An 8,563-nucleotide genomic window follows, 5' to 3' on the forward strand; every position below is an offset into this window, starting at 1 on the left:
CATTTGGAGCCACCACCAGCTCCAAATCTAGGTCCTGGTTCCCAGCCAGGGCCTGGTGGGCACGTTGTCTCCATTGTCAGGGAACAACCGTTGGAGACTCACTGTTACCAGAGATTCTGGGACTAGAGGAATAACAGAGGTGTGAATGTCCCCTGACGCAGGGAGCCCAACAGTGGCGGTGCTGTAGATGCCCTGCAGCCCCAGGCTGCTCAGAGATTAAGCTCAGGGCAGGGTCACAGCCACCCCACGACTTGCTCATTTATTCTGAGTAAGCCCACAGCGTCTTAACTCTGGACTCATGTTCCTCCAGCTAGACAAAGCACTTCCATCAGCAGTCTCTCATCAGCATTTTTTCAATCGAAACCCTGTGAGGGTTTCTCCAGGCAAGGACGACCGACCAAGGGTCCCAAGAGAAGAAATGATTCGTCTCAAGTTTGCCCCATTGACCCTGAATATTTACATCATCTTTATGGTTGCCTGATTTTATGTTGCTTTGCTGCTATGTTATGTGACGATGTTAATGGTTACAAGTTGGGCTGCAATCCGCAAGGCCAGCAGTTTGAAACCACCAGCCGCTCTAAGGGAGAAAGACAAGGCTTTCTCCTCCCGTAAACAGTTACCAAAACCCAAAACCAAACTCACTACCATCAACTCATAATAACCCCCTGTGGTTTACCGAGACTGTAGCTGTTTATGGAGTAGGGAGCCCAGTCTTTCTCCAGAGGAGCTGCTGGGAGTTTTGAACTGTTGACCATGAGGGTTCACAGTCCACTTGTAACCACTACCACATCAGGCCTTCCTGTAAACAGTCACAGCCTTGCATATCCACAGGGGCAGTTCCACCCTCCCCTATAGGGTAATTATGAGTACGCATCCACGAAGTGCTATGGGCCAAAGAGGGAAAGACTGGCCTGGTGGTTATGTGTTGGTCTGATAACCACAAGATCAGCAATTTGAAGCCACCTTCCGCTCCACAAAAGAAAGATGAGGCTTTCTACTCTCATACACTCACAAGGACAGCTCTACCCTGACTTACAGGTCAGAATTGACTGGATGGCAGGGAGTTTGGTTTGGGGCCTACAGGAATTCTGCCAAAGAATTGGGAACATGCCCACAGATATGGTACGATTTACAACACCTATGTCTTCGGAGGGACAACTTTCAATCTGCTACCCACCTGGGGCGCCCTCAGTGAGGCTGAGGGCCCAAGACAGAGCAGATGGAAGTGAAAGGGGCCAACTTGACTTTGGACGAGCAAGTGAGAAGCAAGCTGGGACTAGAGGCCAGCTCCTGAGAAGAGGGCATTTGACATTCATACTGACAGAGCAGGAAGGAGGTGGAGGGGATTGTGACTCTGCTGGAGACTGCCTGGGGATGGCCATGAATATGCATGAGGGCAGCCTTAGGGTTCTTGACCAGGAAATGGCTTGAGGGACTTCCGTTTCAAATGTCTTCAGAGTTGGTCTGGCCACATCTACTTTGACCAAAGCTCTTTCACCCCGAAGGTTGTAGGTGTTCTTTTTACAAAAGTTTGTCGGAGCAGATCTGGTCTTTCAGCTATACTCACTAGCTGTGGTGGATTTCATTCCCCAAAGGAAAAGGCTCAAAAGTGATCAGGAAAAAGAAAAGAAAAATAAAATATACTTCTACTGAGTCCATTCTGACTCACGGTGAACTAACTGCCCCTTTTAGTTTCCAAGACTTCCAATCTGTAGGGAATAGACAGCCTCACCTTTCCCCCTGCCAGGATGGTGATTCTGAATGGCTGATCTTTCAGTTGGCAGACCAGCAGCAGAAAGGCTTTGCCTTAAAGGGTCGTGGCATTAGGAAGGTTGAGAACCACTGCTCTAGTTCTTTAATACTTTCTCCCCTTACTGTTATGATTTTTAATTTGTTTTACCTCAATCATGTTAGGCATGCATGTGTTCATTTGTATAATTAAGATCATTCGATACATGAAAACCAAGATAGATAACCTTTCAGAAACAGTAACAGAAGTAATGGTTCCCTGAGGGAACTGGAAACGGGTGGTGGTGGAGGGGAAGCAGCCGATAGCACTGATGACTGTATAACTCCATTTGAGGGGAGCGAGCAACAGAACTGTACATGAACGGATATAGTGGATGGTGTAAGATGAGGCAGAAATAAAATAAAATAAGGGTTCCTGGGGTAGGGTGTTAAAGGGGAGCTGATATGTAGGAGTCCAAGAAGAAAGAAAATAATGTTTTGAAACTGTGGTAGCAATTGTACAACACTGCTGGATGTGATTGAACTATGGAATGTCATGATATCTGTAAGAGCTCCCAATAAAATGATAATCAATCAATAAAAAGAAAGTGAACTGCCGGGACTGCCCGTCAGCCCTGGTAGGAGCAGTATTGCCCTCGGGGACTTGCCTTCCTTCGATGGGAATTAGGTTATGAATCGTGCCCCCATCAAGGTGTCCCGAGGGCCCCGAACCAGTCCTGTAAGTTTTCCCTGTGTGTGACGGGCATGTCTCCCAATCATGGTCCCTTTCCCACTTCAGTCGCCTGCCTACAACTGCCGGGTCAATCTGCTGCTTATCCTGATTTGAGGCCGAATTGCCTTCGCAATTTGAGGGTGAACTGCCTTTGTTTGTTTTCCATGCTTTGGAGTTTGCACACGTGGCTGTGAATCCTTTGAACACCATTGTGGCCTCCCACCAGCCCTGGTGGTGTAGTGGATAATGCATTGAGCTGCTAGCCACAAGGTCAGCTGTTCAAACCCACCAGGTGCTCCGAGGGAGAAAGAAGAGACTGTCTGCTCCTGTGAAGATTGTAAAAGTCTCAGCAACCTATAGGTTCGCTATGAGTCAGAATTGACTTGGTGGCCCAGAGGATGGCCTCGTGTTGATGGTCTCCCTCATCTGGACAAGGGTCTTTATCCTGTTTCAGCCTTCATAAAGGGACCTCCATAAAGTCCATTTGGATTAGCCCCCCCCCCCACTTAACAAGGACCATTGTGAGTTGGAATTGACTCCACCATAGGGTTTTTGATGTGTTTGATTTTTAATATCACTCAATCCGTTAGACCAATGGTTCTCAACCTTCCTCATGCCGTGACCCTTTCATACAGTTCCTCATGTTGTGGTGACCCCCCAACCACAAAATTATTTTCGTTGCTACTTCTACTTCATAACTGTAATTTTGCTACTGTTATGAATCATCATGTAAATATCTGCTATCCAGGATGTATTTTCATTGTTACAAATTGAACATAATTAACGCATAAAGTTTTGGTGATGAATCACCAAAACAAGATGTAATTCTATATTGTGAAATACTTATTTCTAATGACAAATATATGAAATTTTGTCTTGAAGCATGGTGTAGCATGGGTAACAGTCTTCACACTGGGTACTTGTATGTGGGCGTATCTGCAGGTGGGCGGACCCACCTGGAGAAAATAGAGGAACAGTGTCTTGGTTCCTAAGACCATCGGAAAACACATAGGCGACCCCTGTGAAAGGGTGATTTAATCCCCAAAGGGGTCGAGACCCACTGTTTTAGACTAAAACTCCTCCCTGTGGGCTGGGCCTGGTGACCAGCCCTTCTGAATCAGGCTGCCTCTCTTGACTCCAGTCTCAATCTCTGCTCCACCTGCAGACCTGCTTCAATCCCTGATAAAGGACCTGGCATGGTCATCCTCCCCCCTCCCCACCTCAGCTCAGGCCTTCTTCCTGAGAGTCCTTCCTTCTCCCCCCTTCCCTATCCCATCATCCTGCTTGCTTTTCTTGATAGCACTAATCATCAGCTTCAAAGACCTGTCTCTTGATTTGGTCAATGGCTTATCAGCACTTGGCTCCTCTTGAAGGAAATCTCCCTGCCAGGCAAACAGGACTCTGGTCTAGCTCTCCCCTTTTCTTCTGTGGCTCTGGATCTCAGCAAGGCTTGGCAGACTATGCAGGCACTCGCCAAGCATTGGCTCCTGACCTCCGTTCACTCAACAAATGCGAGGGGGCGTCAGAAAGTTCATGGGAAAATGGGGTGGAAAGACGATGGAATTCTGTGAACTTTTATGAGCCCGTTGGTTATCCTGTTGACTCAACAGGGAAAGTGGGGCTTTGGAGGAAGGGGTGAGGTTCTGACTGGAACAGGCTGATTTCAGGTAAGAACAGGGCACCCGAGTTAGCATTGGATTCTTCCAGGCCAGTGGTTCTCAACCTGTGGGTCGCGACCCCTTTCACAGGGGTCGCCCAATTCATCACAGTAGCAAAATGACAGTTATGAAGTAGCAATGAAAATAACTTCATGAAAAAAATAAATAAATAACTTCATGGTTGGAGGGGTCACCAAACATGAAGAACTGTATTGAAGGGTCACAGAATGAGGAAGGTTGAGAACCGCTGCTCTAGGCAGTTTCTCCCAGAGAGGAGCCCTGTCTCATTGATGTGGGTGTTTCCCCACCCCAGTAGGACCTGGCACTTAGAACGGGAGCCAAAGCTGGCTGGATCCAACAGGATGGGGCAGCCGAAGGAAGTGGCTGGAAAACGGGCTTCAGGCAAGGGACGGCGGAAAATGTGGGGGCCTGGCTGTCTCAGTGGGCTGCACTAGGTAGTGCTGCTCTAATATCAGCCTCAAATCACACTGGTTTCGAAGATGCTTTCTCTCCCTCCCTCTCGCCATCTTGAGTCAGAAGAAGCCTTGCTCCAGATGACTTTTCTCCAGGCACGTGGGTTGGTGGTGCTGCCAGCATGTGGAGCACCACTGGCCACCTTGACAGGGAAGGGAACTCGGTCCTTGACTCCTGCTAGGAGGACACCCCCACGCACATTTCCTTGGCCCAAATGTGCTATGTGGCCATGCTGCTGACTACAAATTGAATTGCGTGTCCAGGTACTACCCCCTTGAGTTAGTTAATTGTGCCAACCTGGCCGATAATCACATGTGGGGCTAATTGAAAGGCGGAGGGATAAATGGGTGATGAGCCTTGCCTTTTGAGTTCTCGGGTCTCTTGCTTTGTGATGGCTGCACCAGGGTGCAGCTGCCTTAGCAGTTCCCTGCTTCAGCTCGCAAGATTGACTTCATACAAGACATCCCCAAGGAGAAGCTACATGGACCTATCCTGATGCAGTCCTGGGTGCTGGAGCAGCTGGGTGGAGACCCCTGCTAGTGCTGAGATGCTTGTTTGTTCACTGACTCAACTTTCCTCCTGCAGTCGGCATCATTGCCTCTGTTTTGTGAGGTGGAGGACTTTGTGGACTGGTGTTGGGTGAATGCGTTAATGTTGGACTTGTGGGCTTGGGCAGCATTGGGTTGGGATGTTTTTGTGATGCACATTTTCTTTACAGAAAACTCTCTCTTATACATGAGTTGCTGTGGATTTGTTTCTCCAAAGTACCCAGACTAATATACCACTCATGATTGACAACAATGTCGTCCACCCCAGACAATAACCCCCATTCAGCCTTGATCCACAGGTCTACAGTCAACAATCCTCCCCCAAACTGACTCTCAGATAAAGGTTTCAGGAATTACTATTCACAGAAAGAAAAGACCTCAAGAATTGGTGGACTCTTTCTCGGATACATTGGATATTGTTCCAAACCCAAGACGTGGGATTCGAACAGCGATCAAAGCAAAAGAATCGAGTGACTGGCAACCTGCAGCCTAGGTCGTTAGTATGACTCCCAGTGACCCTACAGGACAGGCTAGAACTGCCCCCTATAGGGCTTAAAAGCTAATCTTCCCAAGAGAAATAGACAAATTATTTTTTTGTTTTGTTTTGGTTGGAGCCAAAGGCAAACCTGTGCTCCAGGTGTATGGTGATGCATTCACAGTAGGGAATGAAGCCAACCTAGAGGGTTATCACTGCTCAAAACAGGCTCAACTCCTGAACCCCCAGGCAGGTGACCTCCATCCAGGAAGACTGCCTCTCTTTGGGCTGCCTGTGGGGAGTGGAGGGCATCCTCCTCCAGTGCAACCTACAACAACAAGGACGTTTTCTAAGGAACTGTCAAAACTTCCCTGTAAGATGTGCACCATTTTCCATTCCCCCTGCAATGAGTGAAAGCCCCCGAACATCCCTCCACATCCTTATCAACACCTGATGGTACCTGGCTGGGGAAAGGTAAAGGAGCCCTGAGCTGCAATGGTGAAGCACTGGACTGCCCAGCAAAAGGGTGTTGGTGTGAACCCACCCAGAAGCTACTCAGGAGACAGAGCAAATGATCTACCTCCTTAAATATTACAGCCCGAAAAACTTCGATGGGGCAGACCCCTATAGGGTCGACTGGACTTGAAACTCAACTCCATGGGCCTCCAGCTACAGTGTGGGTGAAGGAGGTTTGGGCTGTGATCTGCATGGTCAGCAGTTTGAAACCACCAGCAGCTCCGAGGGAGAAAGCCTAGGCTTTCTACTCCTGTGAACAGTTACAGTCTCAACTCATTTGAAAAGCAATTGAACCATGGGGGGGAAATGCATACAAGAAAGAGGATGTTCTAAAATTTATTGTGGTCATGATTGTAGAACTCTTCTTGATCTGACTGGACTACTGAATTGCATGATATGTGGATGAAGTGTTGCATTCTGCTGTACATAAGACCCCAGCAATTGATGAAGAAATAAAACCTGTAGCATACAATGCTACAGAAAAATGAAAAAACAAAAATGGTTACAGTCTCAGAAACCCACAGGGGGTCGCTATGCATCAGCGTTGACTCGATGGCAGAAGTTTGTTTGTTTGTTTAAATCCCTAGCAGGGAGTCCTTGTGGAATCGTTTGGGTAGGAGCCATAAGATCTGAGGTTCGAAACCACGAGCCACTCCATGGGAGATGGGGTTTTCTACTCTTGCATCGGTATCAACTTGATGGCTGTGAGTCTGGTTTGGGATTATTCCCTGACAGCATGGACATCTTTTCATGTGCCCATTGGCCATTTGTGTCTCTTTTTTGAAGAAATGTCTGTTCAGATCTTTGGCCCATTTTAAAATTGGGTTCCTGCTCATTTCTTATGCATTGGCGCCTCCTGGTCTGTTCTCCAGTCTTGAGGCTTCCCAAACTTGCCCTCTTGTTTAGCTCATCGGAGGCTGCCTCTCCTAATTGGCATTCTGCAGCCACGTTTGAAAGGAAGACCTTTGGTTTCCCCTGTTCATTTCACCGTCAGGACAAAGCTAAGAAGTAGAAGTGAAATCGTACTTTTGATGTGACAGAGGAGGTGACTGAGAGGCTGAGGGACTAGCCAGAGTCACAGAGCCAGTAAGTTGAGGGATTTGCACTGAGGACCGTCAGACGCCAAAGCTTCTACCAGCTCTTTCTGCTCACCACTGTTTCAGGGTACAAAAGAGGCCTCAAATCTCAGATATAATTTAAGGAGAACATTCATTAAATCCAGATGAGGGAGATCAGAAACACGGAGTCATGATGGCATCCATGGCTTTTGCCGAGAGGCAGAAATTTAAAAGGACATGGGAGGGCAAAGGGAACTGTCACAAAAGCATGGTGGGTGGCAGATTGCTTTATCGGTTACAGTTGGGACTAAAGGGGGGGGGGACCCTATTGGGACATGTACATTATATTAGAGGAGCCAGCAAGATGGATCCCGAGCCTTCTGACCAACGTGTGAGGGCAAGACTCATGATGACTCAGGTGGTATCCATCCAGGACCTGCCCAGGCAAGCTTTAAGGGAGACTGCTTCTCCCTGGGATGGAGCTAACCCACTTTCCAATACACTCTGCTTAAGGGCAAGACTGTTGACGTCTCTGGTCAATGGTCAGAAGGAATTCAACAGAGGCTCAATGCACATGGGGCCTCTGCAAATGGGTTTTGGGCTTTCATTGTTGCCTACAGCATTCGGCAAACCTGGTGCTCAGGATTTAAGCTCAAATACGCACTATCTTAGGAGTAGTACTGGCGGGGTAGTAATGCATTAGGCTGCTAACTGCAAGGTCAGCGTTCCAAACCACTGGCCACTTCATAGGAGAAACAGGGCTTTCAACTCCCATCAAGAGTTACTGTCTTGGAAAGCCACAGGTGCAGTTTTATTGTGTCCTATATCTGATATGTGTATTATACACTGCTACCAGTATCTTATCTCATTACTGCTATTCCAAGTGTTTGTCCTTATCTACTGTGGTGTTTGACTGAGAGCCAGCCCATCCACAACGGTTCCAAACATTGCCTAGCCATTGCTGTATTCCAGCCCATTGTTTCGGCCACTGTGTCGATCCAGCCTGTTGAAGGTCTTCCTTTAGTTGAACCTTCATTTTTACCAAGCATGATGTCCTTCTCCAGTGTTCGGTCCCTCCTGATAACATATCAGGAGGACATTCTAGTGTGCTTGTCCCAGGACAGATTGTGTCTGTCCTTCCGTCAACCTTTTGATTAATAGCCAGGTATTTAACCATTGATGCCACTCAGGGACCCCATCTGGTAGTGCATTCAATAGTCACCACCAATATCCTAACTCCAACGCCAGCTTATCCTACACAAATTATACAAATTCAATCGGATTAAGAAAAGATGTACAATCATCACCCCAACCGATCTTAGAACATTTTCTTCTTTCTTGTACTCATTGCTATTAGCGCCCCAATTCCCCCC

Source organism: Echinops telfairi, unplaced genomic scaffold, assembly GCF_000313985.2.
Source record: "Echinops telfairi isolate 266 unplaced genomic scaffold, ASM31398v2 ScPeMD7_5;HRSCAF=22, whole genome shotgun sequence".
NCBI lineage: Eukaryota > Metazoa > Chordata > Mammalia > Afrosoricida > Tenrecidae > Echinops > Echinops telfairi.